At 34.5% G+C, this 16,550-nt stretch overlaps 23 non-coding genes across 23 annotated transcripts; all 23 read left to right on the top strand.

Moving 5' to 3' along the window:
* Positions 1-1,185: 1,185 nt before the first annotated feature.
* TRNAS-GCU (transfer RNA serine (anticodon GCU)) lies at positions 1,186-1,267 on the top strand. The gene has a single exon. It is a non-coding gene; the product is annotated as a tRNA-Ser (tRNA).
* Positions 1,268-1,670: 403 nt separating this feature from the next.
* On the top strand, positions 1,671-1,752 carry TRNAS-GCU (transfer RNA serine (anticodon GCU)). Its single transcript has one exon. It is a non-coding gene; the product is annotated as a tRNA-Ser (tRNA).
* A 405-nt stretch (positions 1,753-2,157) lies between these two features.
* TRNAS-GCU (transfer RNA serine (anticodon GCU)) lies at positions 2,158-2,239 on the top strand. The gene has a single exon. It is a non-coding gene; the product is annotated as a tRNA-Ser (tRNA).
* An 890-nt stretch (positions 2,240-3,129) lies between these two features.
* Positions 3,130-3,211, top strand: TRNAS-GCU (transfer RNA serine (anticodon GCU)). The gene has a single exon. It is a non-coding gene; the product is annotated as a tRNA-Ser (tRNA).
* A 1,826-nt stretch (positions 3,212-5,037) lies between these two features.
* TRNAS-GCU (transfer RNA serine (anticodon GCU)) lies at positions 5,038-5,119 on the top strand. Its single transcript has one exon. It is a non-coding gene; the product is annotated as a tRNA-Ser (tRNA).
* Positions 5,120-5,520: 401 nt separating this feature from the next.
* TRNAS-GCU (transfer RNA serine (anticodon GCU)) lies at positions 5,521-5,602 on the top strand. The gene has a single exon. It is a non-coding gene; the product is annotated as a tRNA-Ser (tRNA).
* Positions 5,603-6,004: 402 nt separating this feature from the next.
* TRNAS-GCU (transfer RNA serine (anticodon GCU)) lies at positions 6,005-6,086 on the top strand. Its single transcript has one exon. It is a non-coding gene; the product is annotated as a tRNA-Ser (tRNA).
* An 873-nt stretch (positions 6,087-6,959) lies between these two features.
* TRNAS-GCU (transfer RNA serine (anticodon GCU)) lies at positions 6,960-7,041 on the top strand. Its single transcript has one exon. It is a non-coding gene; the product is annotated as a tRNA-Ser (tRNA).
* A 403-nt stretch (positions 7,042-7,444) lies between these two features.
* Positions 7,445-7,526, top strand: TRNAS-GCU (transfer RNA serine (anticodon GCU)). The gene has a single exon. It is a non-coding gene; the product is annotated as a tRNA-Ser (tRNA).
* Positions 7,527-7,927: 401 nt separating this feature from the next.
* TRNAS-GCU (transfer RNA serine (anticodon GCU)) lies at positions 7,928-8,009 on the top strand. Its single transcript has one exon. It is a non-coding gene; the product is annotated as a tRNA-Ser (tRNA).
* A 402-nt stretch (positions 8,010-8,411) lies between these two features.
* Positions 8,412-8,493, top strand: TRNAS-GCU (transfer RNA serine (anticodon GCU)). The gene has a single exon. It is a non-coding gene; the product is annotated as a tRNA-Ser (tRNA).
* Positions 8,494-8,891: 398 nt separating this feature from the next.
* On the top strand, positions 8,892-8,973 carry TRNAS-GCU (transfer RNA serine (anticodon GCU)). The gene has a single exon. It is a non-coding gene; the product is annotated as a tRNA-Ser (tRNA).
* A 400-nt stretch (positions 8,974-9,373) lies between these two features.
* Positions 9,374-9,455, top strand: TRNAS-GCU (transfer RNA serine (anticodon GCU)). Its single transcript has one exon. It is a non-coding gene; the product is annotated as a tRNA-Ser (tRNA).
* A 402-nt stretch (positions 9,456-9,857) lies between these two features.
* On the top strand, positions 9,858-9,939 carry TRNAS-GCU (transfer RNA serine (anticodon GCU)). The gene has a single exon. It is a non-coding gene; the product is annotated as a tRNA-Ser (tRNA).
* Positions 9,940-10,812: 873 nt separating this feature from the next.
* Positions 10,813-10,894, top strand: TRNAS-GCU (transfer RNA serine (anticodon GCU)). The gene has a single exon. It is a non-coding gene; the product is annotated as a tRNA-Ser (tRNA).
* A 403-nt stretch (positions 10,895-11,297) lies between these two features.
* Positions 11,298-11,379, top strand: TRNAS-GCU (transfer RNA serine (anticodon GCU)). The gene has a single exon. It is a non-coding gene; the product is annotated as a tRNA-Ser (tRNA).
* A 401-nt stretch (positions 11,380-11,780) lies between these two features.
* TRNAS-GCU (transfer RNA serine (anticodon GCU)) lies at positions 11,781-11,862 on the top strand. Its single transcript has one exon. It is a non-coding gene; the product is annotated as a tRNA-Ser (tRNA).
* Positions 11,863-12,264: 402 nt separating this feature from the next.
* On the top strand, positions 12,265-12,346 carry TRNAS-GCU (transfer RNA serine (anticodon GCU)). The gene has a single exon. It is a non-coding gene; the product is annotated as a tRNA-Ser (tRNA).
* A 398-nt stretch (positions 12,347-12,744) lies between these two features.
* TRNAS-GCU (transfer RNA serine (anticodon GCU)) lies at positions 12,745-12,826 on the top strand. Its single transcript has one exon. It is a non-coding gene; the product is annotated as a tRNA-Ser (tRNA).
* A 400-nt stretch (positions 12,827-13,226) lies between these two features.
* TRNAS-GCU (transfer RNA serine (anticodon GCU)) lies at positions 13,227-13,308 on the top strand. The gene has a single exon. It is a non-coding gene; the product is annotated as a tRNA-Ser (tRNA).
* An 873-nt stretch (positions 13,309-14,181) lies between these two features.
* TRNAS-GCU (transfer RNA serine (anticodon GCU)) lies at positions 14,182-14,263 on the top strand. Its single transcript has one exon. It is a non-coding gene; the product is annotated as a tRNA-Ser (tRNA).
* A 1,354-nt stretch (positions 14,264-15,617) lies between these two features.
* TRNAS-GCU (transfer RNA serine (anticodon GCU)) lies at positions 15,618-15,699 on the top strand. Its single transcript has one exon. It is a non-coding gene; the product is annotated as a tRNA-Ser (tRNA).
* Positions 15,700-16,101: 402 nt separating this feature from the next.
* Positions 16,102-16,183, top strand: TRNAS-GCU (transfer RNA serine (anticodon GCU)). Its single transcript has one exon. It is a non-coding gene; the product is annotated as a tRNA-Ser (tRNA).
* The last annotated feature ends 367 nt before the right edge of the window (positions 16,184-16,550 follow it).

Here is a 16,550-nt window from a genome sequence, read left to right as displayed (position 1 = left end):
AACTATTACTACAAATGTTTTTTTTTGTAGATGTGTTCTAGTAGACCTATATATACACTCATCTACTTCTTGCATGCCATTTAATGACATTTTTATAAACAAGAAAAGATTTGATTTTAAATAAGGGAAAATAAATTTAGAATACATATTACTGACACTTCTCAAAATTTGTAAAACACTTTTTAGGGATCAGGTTTGGTTATAAAACAGCTGGAAACTAACCAAAGAAAAAAATGAAAATAAGTTGACGAGGTGGCCGAGTGGTTAAGGCGATGGACTGCTAATCCATTGTGCTCTGCATCCCATCCTCGTCGGGTGTTTTTGTAAATGACCATTATTGTCTTCCAAAGCCCAAGATTGCAGGCAGGGCTAATACTGCCAAAACAGGTTGAAATTTGTTAAGCCGATTAGAGGAGCAGAACTCTAAAAACTTGTGTAAATGATAAACCTTCTAGAAAATGTTTGCATGGAACTATTACTACAAATGTTTTTTTTTGTAGATGTGTTCTAGTAGACCTATATATACACTCATCTAGTTCTTGCATGCCATTTAATGACATTTTTATAAACAAGAAAAGATTTGATTTTAAATAAGGGAAAATAAATTTAGAATACATATTACTGACACTTCTCAAAATTTGTAAAACACTTTTTAGGGATCAGGTTTGGTTATAAAATAGCTGGAAACTAACCAAAGAAAAAAATGAAAATAAGTTGACGAGGTGGCCGAGTGGTTAAGGCGATGGACTGCTAATCCATTGTGCTCTGCATCCCATCCTCGTCGGGTGTTTTTGTAAATGACCCTTATTGTCTTCCAAAGCCCAAGATTGCAGGCAGGGCTAATACTGCCAAAACAGGTTGAAATTTGTTAAGCCGATTAGAGGAGCAGAACTCTAAAAACTTGTGTAAATGATAAACCTTCTAGAAAATGTTTGCATGGAACTATTACTACAAATGTTTTTTTTGTAGATGTGTTCTAGTAGACCTATATATACACTCATCTAGTTCTTGCATGCCATTTAATGACATTTTTATAAACAAGAAAAGATTTGATTTTAAATAAGGGAAAATAAATTTAGAATACATATTACTGACACTTCTCAAAATTTGTAAAACACTTTTTAGGGATCAGGTTTGGTTATAAAACAGCTGGAAACTAACCAAAGAAAAAAATGAAAATAAGTTGACGAGGTGGCCGAGTGGTTAAGGCGATGGACCGCTAATCCATTGTGCTCTGCATGCATGGGTTCAAATCCCATCCTCGTCGGGTGTTTTTGGAAATGACCCTTATTGTCTTCCAAAGCCCAAGATTGCAGGCAGGGCTAATACTGCCAAAACAGGTTGAAATTTGTTAAGCCGATTAGAGGAGCAGAACTCTAAAAACATGTATAAATGATAAACCTTGTTTCCATGTTTGCATGGAACTATTACTACAAATGTTGTTTTTGTAGATGTGTTCTAGTAGACCTATATATACACTCATCTAGTTCTTGCATGCCATTTAATGACATTTTTATAAACAAGAATAGATTTGATTTTAAATAAGGGAAAATAAATTTAGAATACATATTACTGACACTTCTCAAAATTTGTAAAACACTTTTTAGGGATCAGGTTTGGTTATAAAACAGCTGGAAACTAACCAAAGAAAAAAAAAATGAAAATAAGTTGACGAGGTGGCCAAGTGGTTAAGGCGATGGACAGCTAATCCATTGTGCTCTGCATGCATGGGTTCAAATCCCATCCTCGTCGGGTGTTTTTGTAAATGACCATTATTGTCTTCCAAAGCCCAAGATTGCAGGCAGGGCTAATACTGCCAAAACAGGTTGAAATTTGTTAAGCCGATTAGAGGAGCAGAACTCTAAAAACTTGTGTAAATGATAAACCTTCTAGAAAATGTTTGCATGGAACTATTACTACAAATGTTTTTTTTTGTAGATGTGTTCTAGTAGACCTATATATACACTCATCTAGTTCTTGCATGCCATTTAATGACATTTTTATAAACAAGAAAAGATTTGATTTTAAATAAGGGAAAATAAATTTAGAATACATATTACTGACACTTCTCAAAATTTGTAAAACACTTTTTAGGGATCAGGTTTGGTTATAAAACAGCTGGAAACTAACCAAAGAAAAAAAAAATGAAAATAAGTTGACGAGGTGGCCAAGTGGTTAAGGCGATGGACAGCTAATCCATTGTGCTCTGCATGCATGGGTTCAAATCCCATCCTCGTCGGGTGTTTTTGTAAATGACCCTTATTGTCTTCCAAAGCCCAAGATTGCAGGCAGGGCTAATACTGCCAAAACAGGTTGAAATTTGTTAAGCCGATTAGAGGAGCAGAACTCTAAAAACTTGTGTAAATGATAAACCTTCTAGAAAATGTTTGCATGGAACTATTACTACAAATGTTTTTTTTGTAGATGTGTTCTAGTAGACCTATATATACACTCATCTAGTTCTTGCATGCCATTTAATGACATTTTTATAAACAAGAAAAGATTTGATTTTAAATAAGGGAAAATAAATTTAGAATACATATTACTGACACTTCTCAAAATTTGTAAAACACTTTTTAGGGATCAGGTTTGGTTATAAAACAGCTGGAAACTAACCAAAGAAAAAAAAAATGAAAATACGTTGACGAGGTGGCCAAGTGGTTAAGGTGATGGACAGCTAACCCATTGTGCTCTGCATGCATGGGTTCAAATCCCATCCTCGTCGGGTGTTTTTGTAAATGACCCTTATTGTCTTCCAAAGCCCAAGATTGCAGGCAGGGCTAATACTGCCAAAACAGGTTGAAATTTGTTAAGCCGATTAGAGGAGCAGAACTCTAAAAACTTGTGTAAATGATAAACCTTCTAGAAAATGTTTGCATGGAACTATTACTACAAATGTTTTTTTTGTAGATGTGTTCTAGTAGACCTATATATACACTCATCTAGTTCTTGCATGCCATTTAATGACATTTTTATAAACAAGAAAAGATTTGATTTTAAATAAGGGAAAATAAATTTAGAATACATATTACTGACACTTCTCAAAATTTGTAAAACACTTTTTAGGGTTCACGTTTGGTTATAAAACAGCTGGAAACTAACCAAAGAAAAAAAAAATGAAAATAAGTTGACGAGGTGGCCAAGTGGTTAAGGCGATGGACAGCTAATCCATTGTGCTCTGCATGCATGGGTTCAAATCCCATCCTCGTCGGGTGTTTTTGTAAATGACCCTTATTGTCTTCCAAAGCCCAAGATTGCAGGCAGGGCTAATACTGCCAAAACAGGTTGAAATTTGTTAAGCCGATTAGAGGAGCAGAACTCTAAAAACTTGTGTAAATGATAAACCTTCTAGAAAATGTTTGCATGGAACTATTACTACAAATGTTTTTTTTGTAGATGTGTTCTAGTAGACCTATATATACACTCATCTAGTTCTTGCATGCCATTTAATGACATTTTTATAAACAAGAAAAGATTTGATTTTAAATAAGGGAAAATAAATTTAGAATACATATTACTGACACTTCTCAAAATTTGTAAAACACTTTTTAGGGATCAGGTTTGGTTATAAAATAGCTGGAAACTAACCAAAGAAAAAAATGAAAATAAGGTGACGAGGTGGCCGAGTGGTTAAGGCGATGGACTGCTAATCCATTGTGCTCTGCATCCCATCCTCGTTGGGTGTTTTTGTAAATGACCCTTATTGTCTTCCAAAGCCCAAGATTGCAGGCAGGGCTAATACTGCCAAAACAGGTTGAAATTTGTTAAGCCGATTAGAGGAGCAGAACTCTAAAAACTTGTGTAAATGATAAACCTTCTAGAAAATGTTTGCATGGAACTATTACTACAAATGTTTTTTTTGTAGATGTGTTCTAGTAGACCTATATATACACTCATCTAGTTCTTGCATGCCATTTAATGACATTTTTATAAACAAGAATAGATTTGATTTTAAATAAGGGAAAATAAATTTAGAATACATATTACTGACACTTCTCAAAATTTGTAAAACACTTTTTAGGGATCAGGTTTGGTTATAAAACAGCTGGAAACTAACCAAAGAAAAAAAAAATGAAAATAAGTTGATGAGGTGGCCAAGTGGTTAAGGCGATGGACAGCTAATCCATTGTGCTCTGCATGCATGGGTTCAAATCCCATCCTCGTCGGGTGTTTTTGTAAATGTGCATTATTGTCTTCCAAAGCCCAAGATTGCAGGCAGGGCTAATACTGCCAAAACAGGTTGAAATTTGTTAAGCCGATTAGAGGAGCAGAACTCTAAAAACTTGTGTAAATGATAAACCTTCTAGAAAATGTTTGCATGGAACTATTACTACAAATGTTTTTTTTGTAGATGTGTTCTAGTAGACCTATATATACACTCATCTAGTTCTTGCATGCCATTTAATGACATTTTTATAAACAAGAAAAGATTTGATTTTAAATAAGGGAAAATAAATTTAGAATACATATTACTGACACTTCTCAAAATTTGTAAAACACTTTTTAGGGATCAGGTTTGGTTATAAAACAGCTGGAAACTAACCAAAGAAAAAAATGAAAATAAGTTGACGAGGTGGCCGAGTGGTTAAGGCGATGGACTGCTAATCCATTGTGCTCTGCATCCCATCCTCGTCTGGTGTTTTTGTAAATGACCCTTATTGTCTTCCAAAGCCCAAGATTGCAGGCAGGGCTAATACTGCCAAAACAGGTTGAAATTTGTTAAGCCGATTAGAGGAGCAGAACTCTAAAAACTTGTGTAAATGATAAACCTTCTAGAAAATGTTTGCATGGAACTATTACTACAAATGTTTTTTTTTGTAGATGTGTTCTAGTAGACCTATATATACCCTCATCTAGTTCTTGCATGCCATTTAATGACATTTTTATAAACAAGAAAAGATTTGATTTTAAATAAGGGAAAATAAATTTAGAATACATATTACTGACACTTCTCAAAATTTGTAAAACACTTTTTAGGGATCAGGTTTGGTTATAAAACAGCTGGAAACTAACCAAAGAAAAAAATGAAAATAAGTTGACGAGGTGGCCGAGTGGTTAAGGCGATGGACTGCTAATCCATTGTGCTCTGCATGCATGGGTTCAAATCCCATCCTCGTTGGGTGTTTTTGTAAATGACCCTTATTGTCTTCCAAAGCCCAAGATTGCAGGCAGGGCTAATACTGCCAAAACAGGTTGAAATTTGTTAAGCCGATTAGAGGAGCAGAACTCTAAAAACTTGTGTAAATGATAAACCTTCTAGAAAATGTTTGCATGGAACGATTACTACAAATGTTTTTTTTTGTAGATGTGTTCTAGTAGACGTATATATACACTCATCTAGTTCTTGCATGCCATTTAATGACATTTTTATAAACAAGAAAATATTTGATTTTAAATAAGGGAAAATAAATTTAGAATACATATTACTGACACTTCTCAAAATTTGTAAAACACTTTTTAGGGATCAGGTTTGGTTATAAAACAGCTGGAAACTAACCAAAGAAAAAATGAAAATAAGTTGAAGAGGTGGCCGAGTGGTTAAGGCGATGGACTGCTAATCCATTGTGCTCTGCATGCATGGGTTCAAATCCCATCCTCGTCGGGTGTTTTTGGAAATGACCCTTATTGTCTTCCAAAGCCCAAGATTGCAGGCAGGGCTAATACTGCCAAAACAGGTTGAAATTTGTTAAGCCGATTAGAGGAGCAGAACTCTAAAAACTTGTGTAAATGATAAACCTTCTAGAAAATGTTTGCATGGAACTATTACTACAAATGTTTTTTTTTGTAGATGTGTTCTAGTAGACCTATATATACACTCATCTAGTTCTTGCATGCCATTTAATGACATTTTTATAAACAAGAATAGATTTGATTTTAAATAAGGGAAAATAAATTTAGAATACATATTACTGACACTTCTCAAAATTTGTAAAACACTTTTTAGGGATCAGGTTTGGTTATAAAACAGCTGGAAACTAACCAAAGAAAAAAATGAAAGTAAGTTGACGAGGTGGCCGAGTGGTTAAGGCGATGGACTGCTAATCCATTGTGCTCTGCATGCATGGGTTCAAATCCCATCCTCGTCGGGTGTTTTTGTAAATGACCCTTATTGTCTTCCAAAGCCCAAGATTGCAGGCAGGGCTAATACTGCCAAAACAGGTTGAAATTTGTTAAGCCGATTAGAGGAGCAGAACTCTAAAAACTTGTGTAAATGATAAACCTTCTAGAAAATGTTTGCATGGAACTATTACTACAAATGGTTTTTTTTGTAGATGTGTTCTAGTAGACCTATATATACACTCATCTAGTTCTTGCATGCCATTTAATGACATTTTTATAAACAAGAAAAGATTTGATTTTAAATAAGGGAAAATAAATTTGGAATACATATTACTGACACTTCTCAAAATTTGTAAAACACTTTTTAGGGATCAGGTTTGGTTATAAAACAGCTGGAAACTAACCAAAGAAAAAAATGAAAATAAGTTGATGAGGTGGCCGAGTGGTTAAGGCGATGGACTGCTAATCCATTGTGCTCTGCATCCCATCCTCGTCGGGTGTTTTTGTAAATGACCCTTATTGTCTTCCAAAGCCCAAGATTGCAGGCAGGGCTAATACTGCCAAAACAGGTTGAAATTTGTTAAGCCGATTAGAGGAGCAGAACTCTAAAAACTTGTGTAAATGATAAACCTTCTAGAAAATGTTTGCATGGAACTATTACTACAAATGTATTTTTTTGTAGATGTGTTCTAGTAGACCTATATATACACTCATCTAGTTCTTGCATGCCATTTAATGACATTTTTATAAACAAGAAAAGATTTGATTTTAAATAAGGGAAAATAAATTTAGAATACATATTACTGACACTTCTCAAAATTTGTAAAACACTTTTTAGGGATCAGGTTTGGTTATAAAACAGCTGGAAACTAACCAAAGAAAAAAAAGGAAAATAAGTTGACGAGGTGGCCGAGTGGTTAAGGCGATGGACAGCTAATCCATTGTGCTCTGCATGCATGGGTTCAAATCCCATCCTCGTCGGGTGTTTTTGTAAATGACCATTATTGTCTTCCAAAGCCCAAGATTGCAGGCAGGGCTAATACTGCCAAAACAGGTTGAAATTTGTTAAGCCGATTAGAGGAGCAGAACTCTAAAAACATGTGTAAATGATAAACCTTGTTTCCATGTTTGCATGGAACTATTACTACAAATGTTTTTTTTGTAGATGTGTTCTAGTAGACCTATATATACACTCATCTAGTTCTTGCATGCCATTTAATGACATTTTTATAAACAAGAATAGATTTGATTTTAAATAAGGGAAAATAAATTTAGAATACATATTACTGACACTTCTCAAAATTTGTAAAACACTTTTTAGGGATCAGGTTTGGTTATAAAACAGCTGGAAACTAACCAAAGAAAAAAAAAATGAAAATAAGTTGACGAGGTGGCCAAGTGGTTAAGGCGATGGACAGCTAATCCATTGTGCTCTGCATGCATGGGTTCAAATCCCATCCTCGTCGGGTGTTTTTGTAAATGACCATTATTGTCTTCCAAAGCCCAAGATTGCAGGCAGGGCTAATACTGCCAAAACAGGTTGAAATTTGTTAAGCCGATTAGAGGAGCAGAACTCTAAAAACTTGTGTAAATGATAAACCTTCTAGAAAATGTTTGCATGGAACTATTACTACAAATGTTTTTTTTGTAGATGTGTTCTAGTAGACCTATATATACACTCATCTAGTTCTTGCATGCCATTTAATGACATTTTTATAAACAAGAAAAGATTTGATTTTAAATAAGGGAAAATAAATTTAGAATACATATTACTGACACTTCTCAAAATTTGTAAAACACTTTTTAGGGATCAGGTTTGGTTATAAAACAGCTGGAAACTAACCAAAGAAAAAAATGAAAATAAGTTGACGAGGTGGCCGAGTGGTTAAGGCGATGGACTGCTAATCCATTGTGCTCTGCATGCATGGGTTCAAATCCCATCCTCGTCGGGTGTTTTTGGAAATGACCCTTATTGTCTTCCAAAGCCCAAGATTGCAGGCAGGGCTAATACTGCCCAAACAGGTTGAAATTTGTTAAGCCGATTAGAGGAGCAGAACTCTAAAAACTTGTGTAAATGATAAACCTTCTAGAAAATGTTTGCATGGAACTATTACTACAAATGTTTTTTTTTGTAGATGTGTTCTAGTAGACCTATATATACACTCATCTAGTTCTTGCATGCCATTTAATGACATTTTTATAAACAAGAATAGATTTGATTTTAAATAAGGGAAAATAAATTTAGAATACATATTACTGACACTTCTCAAAATTTGTAAAACACTTTTTAGGGATCAGGTTTGGTTATAAAACAGCTGGAAACTAACCAAAGAAAAAAATGAAAGTAAGTTGACGAGGTGGCCGAGTGGTTAAGGCGATGGACTGCTAATCCATTGTGCTCTGCATGCATGGGTTCAAATCCCATCCTCGTCGGGTGTTTTTGTAAATGACCCTTATTGTCTTCCAAAGCCCAAGATTGCAGGCTAATACTGCCAAAACAGGTTGAAATTTGTTAAGCCGATTAGAGGAGCAGAACTCTAAAAACTTATGTAAATGATAAACCTTCTAGAAAATGTTTGCATGGAACTATTACTACAAATGTTTTTTTTTGTAGATGTGTTCTAGTAGACCTATATATACACTCATCTAGTTCTTGCATGCCATTTAATGACATTTTTATAAACAAGAAAAGATTTGATTTTAAATAAGGGAAAATAAATTTAGAATACATATTACTGACACTTCTCAAAATTTGTAAAACACTTTTTAGGGATCAGGTTTGGTTATAAAACAGCTGGAAACTAACCAAAGAAAAAAAATGAAAATAAGTTGACGAGGTGGCCGAGTGGTTAAGGCGATGGACAGCTAATCCATTGTGCGTTGCATGCATGGGTTCAAATCCCATCCTCGTCGGGTGTTTTTGTAAATGACCATTATTGTCTTCCAAAGCCCAAGATTGCAGGCAGGGCTAATACTGCCAAAACAGGTTGAAATTTGTTAAGCAGATTAGAGGAGCAGAACTCTAAAAACATGTGTAAATGATAAACCTTGTTTCCATGTTTGCATGGAACTATTACTACAAATGTTTTTTTTGTAGATGTGTTCTAGTAGACCTATATATACACTCATCTAGTTCTTGCATGCCATTTAATGACATTTTTATAAACAAGAATAGATTTGATTTTAAATAAGGGAAAATAAATTTAGAATACATATTACTGACACTTCTCAAAATTTGTAAAACACTTTTTAGGGATCAGGTTTGGTTATAAAACAGCTGGAAACTAACGAAAGAAAAAAATGAAAGTAAGTTGACGAGGTGGCCGAGTGGTTAAGGCGATGGACTGCTAATCCATTGTGCTCTGCATGCATGGGTTCAAATCCCATCCTCGTCGGGTGTTTTTGTAAATGACCCTTATTGTCTTCCAAAGCCCAAGATTGCAGGCAGGGCTAATACTGCCAAAACAGGTTGAAATTTGTTAAGCCGATTAGAGGAGCAGAACTCTAAAAACTTGTGTAAATGATAAACCTTCTAGAAAATGTTTGCATGGAACTATTACTACAAATGGTTTTTTTTGTAGATGTGTTCTAGTAGACCTATATATACACTCATCTAGTTCTTGCATGCCATTTAATGACATTTTTATAAACAAGAATAGATTTGATTTTAAATAAGGGAAAATAAATTTAGAATACATATTACTGACACTTCTCAAAATTTGTAAAACACTTTTTAGGGATCAGGTTTGGTTATAAAACAGCTGGAAACTAACCAAAGAAAAAAATGAAAGTAAGTTGACGAGGTGGCCGAGTGGTTAAGGCGATGGACTGCTAATCCATTGTGCTCTGCATGCATGGGTTCAAATCCCATCCTCGTCGGGTGTTTTTGTAAATGACCCTTATTGTCTTCCAAAGCCCAAGATTGCAGGCAGGGCTAATACTGCCAAAACAGGTTGAAATTTGTTAAGCCGATTAGAGGAGCAGAACTCTAAAAACTTGTGTAAATGATAAACCTTCTAGAAAATGTTTGCATGGAACTATTACTACAAATGGTTTTTTTTGTAGATGTGTTCTAGTAGACCTATATATACACTCATCTAGTTCTTGCATGCCATTTAATGACATTTTTATAAACAAGAAAAGATTTGATTTTAAATAAGGGAAAATAAATTTGGAATACATATTACTGACACTTCTCAAAATTTGTAAAACACTTTTTAGGGATCAGGTTTGGTTATAAAACAGCTGGAAACTAACCAAAGAAAAAAATGAAAATAAGTTGATGAGGTGGCCGAGTGGTTAAGGCGATGGACTGCTAATCCATTGTGCTCTGCATCCCATCCTCGTCGGGTGTTTTTGTAAATGACCCTTATTGTCTTCCAAAGCCCAAGATTGCAGGCAGGGCTAATACTGCCAAAACAGGTTGAAATTTGTTAAGCCGATTAGAGGAGCAGAACTCTAAAAACTTGTGTAAATGATAAACCTTCTAGAAAATGTTTGCATGGAACTATTACTACAAATGTATTTTTTTGTAGATGTGTTCTAGTAGACCTATATATACACTCATCTAGTTCTTGCATGCCATTTAATGACATTTTTATAAACAAGAAAAGATTTGATTTTAAATAAGGGAAAATAAATTTAGAATACATATTACTGACACTTCTCAAAATTTGTAAAACACTTTTTAGGGATCAGGTTTGGTTATAAAACAGCTGGAAACTAACCAAAGAAAAAAAAGGAAAATAAGTTGACGAGGTGGCCGAGTGGTTAAGGCGATGGACAGCTAATCCATTGTGCTCTGCATGCATGGGTTCAAATCCCATCCTCGTCGGGTGTTTTTGTAAATGACCATTATTGTCTTCCAAAGCCCAAGATTGCAGGCAGGGCTAATACTGCCAAAACAGGTTGAAATTTGTTAAGCCGATTAGAGGAGCAGAACTCTAAAAACATGTGTAAATGATAAACCTTGTTTCCATGTTTGCATGGAACTATTACTACAAATGTTTTTTTTGTAGATGTGTTCTAGTAGACCTATATATACACTCATCTAGTTCTTGCATGCCATTTAATGACATTTTTATAAACAAGAATAGATTTGATTTTAAATAAGGGAAAATAAATTTAGAATACATATTACTGACACTTCTCAAAATTTGTAAAACACTTTTTAGGGATCAGGTTTGGTTATAAAACAGCTGGAAACTAACCAAAGAAAAAAAAAATGAAAATAAGTTGACGAGGTGGCCAAGTGGTTAAGGCGATGGACAGCTAATCCATTGTGCTCTGCATGCATGGGTTCAAATCCCATCCTCGTCGGGTGTTTTTGTAAATGACCATTATTGTCTTCCAAAGCCCAAGATTGCAGGCAGGGCTAATACTGCCAAAACAGGTTGAAATTTGTTAAGCCGATTAGAGGAGCAGAACTCTAAAAACTTGTGTAAATGATAAACCTTCTAGAAAATGTTTGCATGGAACTATTACTACAAATGTTTTTTTTGTAGATGTGTTCTAGTAGACCTATATATACACTCATCTAGTTCTTGCATGCCATTTAATGACATTTTTATAAACAAGAAAAGATTTGATTTTAAATAAGGGAAAATAAATTTAGAATACATATTACTGACACTTCTCAAAATTTGTAAAACACTTTTTAGGGATCAGGTTTGGTTATAAAACAGCTGGAAACTAACCAAAGAAAAAAATGAAAATAAGTTGACGAGGTGGCCGAGTGGTTAAGGCGATGGACTGCTAATCCATTGTGCTCTGCATGCATGGGTTCAAATCCCATCCTCGTCGGGTGTTTTTGGAAATGACCCTTATTGTCTTCCAAAGCCCAAGATTGCAGGCAGGGCTAATACTGCCCAAACAGGTTGAAATTTGTTAAGCCGATTAGAGGAGCAGAACTCTAAAAACTTGTGTAAATGATAAACCTTCTAGAAAATGTTTGCATGGAACTATTACTACAAATGTTTTTTTTTGTAGATGTGTTCTAGTAGACCTATATATACACTCATCTAGTTCTTGCATGCCATTTAATGACATTTTTATAAACAAGAATAGATTTGATTTTAAATAAGGGAAAATAAATTTAGAATACATATTACTGACACTTCTCAAAATTTGTAAAACACTTTTTAGGGATCAGGTTTGGTTATAAAACAGCTGGAAACTAACCAAAGAAAAAAATGAAAGTAAGTTGACGAGGTGGCCGAGTGGTTAAGGCGATGGACTGCTAATCCATTGTGCTCTGCATGCATGGGTTCAAATCCCATCCTCGTCGGGTGTTTTTGTAAATGACCCTTATTGTCTTCCAAAGCCCAAGATTGCAGGCTAATACTGCCAAAACAGGTTGAAATTTGTTAAGCCGATTAGAGGAGCAGAACTCTAAAAACTTATGTAAATGATAAACCTTCTAGAAAATGTTTGCATGGAACTATTACTACAAATGTTTTTTTTTGTAGATGTGTTCTAGTAGACCTATATATACACTCATCTAGTTCTTGCATGCCATTTAATGACATTTTTATAAACAAGAAAAGATTTGATTTTAAATAAGGGAAAATAAATTTAGAATACATATTACTGACACTTCTCAAAATTTGTAAAACACTTTTTAGGGATCAGGTTTGGTTATAAAACAGCTGGAAACTAACCAAAGAAAAAAAATGAAAATAAGTTGACGAGGTGGCCGAGTGGTTAAGGCGATGGACAGCTAATCCATTGTGCGTTGCATGCATGGGTTCAAATCCCATCCTCGTCGGGTGTTTTTGTAAATGACCATTATTGTCTTCCAAAGCCCAAGATTGCAGGCAGGGCTAATACTGCCAAAACAGGTTGAAATTTGTTAAGCAGATTAGAGGAGCAGAACTCTAAAAACATGTGTAAATGATAAACCTTGTTTCCATGTTTGCATGGAACTATTACTACAAATGTTTTTTTTGTAGATGTGTTCTAGTAGACCTATATATACACTCATCTAGTTCTTGCATGCCATTTAATGACATTTTTATAAACAAGAATAGATTTGATTTTAAATAAGGGAAAATAAATTTAGAATACATATTACTGACACTTCTCAAAATTTGTAAAACACTTTTTAGGGATCAGGTTTGGTTATAAAACAGCTGGAAACTAACGAAAGAAAAAAATGAAAGTAAGTTGACGAGGTGGCCGAGTGGTTAAGGCGATGGACTGCTAATCCATTGTGCTCTGCATGCATGGGTTCAAATCCCATCCTCGTCGGGTGTTTTTGTAAATGACCCTTATTGTCTTCCAAAGCCCAAGATTGCAGGCAGGGCTAATACTGCCAAAACAGGTTGAAATTTGTTAAGCCGATTAGAGGAGCAGAACTCTAAAAACTTGTGTAAATGATAAACCTTCTAGAAAATGTTTGCATGGAACTATTACTACAAATGGTTTTTTTTGTAGATGTGTTCTAGTAGACCTATATATACACTCATCTAGTTCTTGCATGCCATTTAATGACATTTTTATAAACAAGAAAAGATTTGATTTTAAATAAGGGAAAATAAATTTAGAATACATATTACTGACACTTCTCAAAATTTGTAAAACACTTTTTAGGGATCAGGTTTGGTTATAAAACAGCTGGAAACTAACCAAAGAAAAAAATGAAAATAAGTTGACGAGGTGGCCGAGTGGTTAAGGCGATGGACTGCTAATCCATTGTGCTCTGCATCCCATCCTCGTCGGGTGTTTTTGTAAATGACCCTTATTGTCTTCCAAAGCCCAAGATTGCAGGCAGGGCTAATACTGCCAAAACAGGTTGAAATTTGTTAAGCCGATTAGAGGAGCAGAACTCCAAAAACTTGTGTAAATGATAAACCTTCTAGAAAATGTTTGCATGGAACTATTACTACAAATATTTTTTTTTTGTAGATGTGTTCTAGTAGACCTATGTATACACTCATCTAGTTCTTGCATGCCATTTAATGACATTTTTATAAACAAGAAAAGATTTGATTTTAAATAAGGGAAAATAAATTTAGAATACATATTACTGACACTTCTCAAAATTTGTAAAACACTTTTTAGGGATCAGGTTTGGTTATAAAACAGCTGGAAACTAACCAAAGAAAAAAATGAAAATAAGTTGACGAGGTGGCCGAGTGGTTAAGGCGATGGACTGCTAATCCATTGTGCTCTGCATGCATGGGTTCAAATCCCATCCTCGTTGGGTGTTTTTGTAAATGACCCTTATTGTCTTCCAAAGCCCAAGATTGCAGGCAGGGCTAATACTGCCAAAACAGGTTGAAATTTGTTAAGCCGATTAGAGGAGCAGAACTCTAAAAACATGTGTAAATGATAAACCTTGTTTCCATGTTTGCATGGAACTATTACTACAAATGTTTTTTTTGTAGATGTGTTCTAGTAGACCTATATATACACTCATCTAGTTCTTGCATGCCATTTAATGACATTTTTATAAACAAGAATAGATTTGATTTTAAATAAGGGAAAATAAATTTAGAATACATATTACTGACACTTCTCAAAATTTGTAAAACACTTTTTATGGATCAGGTTTGGTTATAAAACAGCTGGAAACTAACCAAAGAAAAAAAAAATGAAAATAAGTTGATGAGGTGGCCAAGTGGTTAAGGCGATGGACAGCTAATCCATTGTGCTCTGCATGCATGGGTTCAAATCCCATCCTCGTCGGGTGTTTTTGTAAATGTGCATTATTGTCTTCCAAAGCCCAAGATTGCAGGCAGGGCTAATACTGCCAAAACAGGTTGAAATTTGTTAAGCCGATTAGAGGAGCAGAACTCTAAAAACTTGTGTAAATGATAAACCTTCTAGAAAATGTTTGCATGGAACTATTACTACAAATTTTTTTTTGTAGATGTGTTCTAGTAGACCTATATATACACTCATCTAGTTCTTGCATGCCATTTAATGACATTTTTATAAACAAGAAAAGATTTGATTTTAAATAAGGGAAAATAAATTTAGAATACATATTACTGACACTTCTCAAAATTTGTAAAACACTTTTTAGGGATCAGGTTTGGTTATAAAACAGCTGGAAACTAACCAAAGAAAAAAATGAAAATAAGTTGACGAGGTGGCCGAGTGGTTAAGGCGATGGACTGCTAATCCATTGTGCTCTGCATCCCATCCTCGTCTGGTGTTTTTGTAAATGACCCTTATTGTCTTCCAAAGCCCAAGATTGCAGGCAGGGCTAATACTGCCAAAACAGGTTGAAATTTGTTAAGCCGATTAGAGGAGCAGAACTCTAAAAACTTGTGTAAATGATAAACCTTCTAGAAAATGTTTGCATGGAACTATTACTACAAATGTTTTTTTTGTAGATGTGTTCTAGTAGACCTATATATACACTCATCTAGTTCTTGCATGCCATTTAATGACATTTTTATAAACAAGAAAAGATTTGATTTTAAATAAGGGAAAATAAATTTAGAATACATATTACTGACACTTCTCAAAATTTGTAAAACACTTTTTAGGGATCAGGTTTGGTTATAAAACAGCTGGAAACTAACCAAAGAAAAAAATGAAAATAAGTTGACGAGGTGGCCGAGTGGTTAAGGCGATGGACTGCTAATCCATTGTGCTCTGCATGCATGGGTTCAAATCCCATCCTCGTCGGGTGTTTTTGGAAATGACCCTTATTGTCTTCCAAAGCCCAAGATTGCAGGCAGGGCTAATACTGCCCAAACAGGTTGAAATTTGTTAAGCCGATTAGAGGAGCAGAACTCTAAAAACTTGTGTAAATGATAAACCTTCTAGAAAATGTTTGCATGGAACTATTACTACAAATGTTTTTTTTTGTAGATGTGTTCTAGTAGACCTATATATACACTCATCTAGTTCTTGCATGCCATTTAATGACATTTTTATAAACAAGAATAGATTTGATTTTAAATAAGGGAAAATAAATTTAGAATACATATTACTGACACTTCTCAAAATTTGTAAAACACTTTTTAGGGATCAGGTTTGGTTATAAAACAGCTGGAAACTAACCAAAGAAAAAAATGAAAGTAAGTTGACGAGGTGGCCGAGTGGTTAAGGCGATGGACTGCTAATCCATTGTGCTCTGCATGCATGGGTTCAAATCCCATCCTCGTCGGGTGTTTTTGTAAATGACCCTTATTGTCTTCCAAAGCCCAAGATTGCAGGCAGGGCTAATACTGCCAAAACAGGTTGAAATTTGTTAAGCCGATTAGAGGAGCAGAACTCTAAAAACTTGTGTAAATGATAAACCTTCTAGAAAATGTTTGCATGGAACTATTACTACAAATGTTTTTTTTTGTAGATGTGTTCTAGTAGACCTATATATACACTCATCTAGTTCTTGCATGCCATTTAATGACATTTTTATAAACAAGAAAAGATTTGATTTTAAATAAGGGAAAATAAATTTAGAATACATATTACTGACACTTCTCAAAATTTGTAAAACACTTTTTAGGGATCAGGTTTGGTTATAAAACAGC

This window comes from Rhinoderma darwinii, unplaced genomic scaffold (genome assembly GCF_050947455.1).
Source record: "Rhinoderma darwinii isolate aRhiDar2 unplaced genomic scaffold, aRhiDar2.hap1 Scaffold_554, whole genome shotgun sequence".
Taxonomy (NCBI): domain Eukaryota; kingdom Metazoa; phylum Chordata; class Amphibia; order Anura; family Rhinodermatidae; genus Rhinoderma; species Rhinoderma darwinii.
The sequence above is the reverse complement of the archived record's forward strand: the minus strand, read 5'-3'. Positions and strand labels throughout refer to the sequence as shown.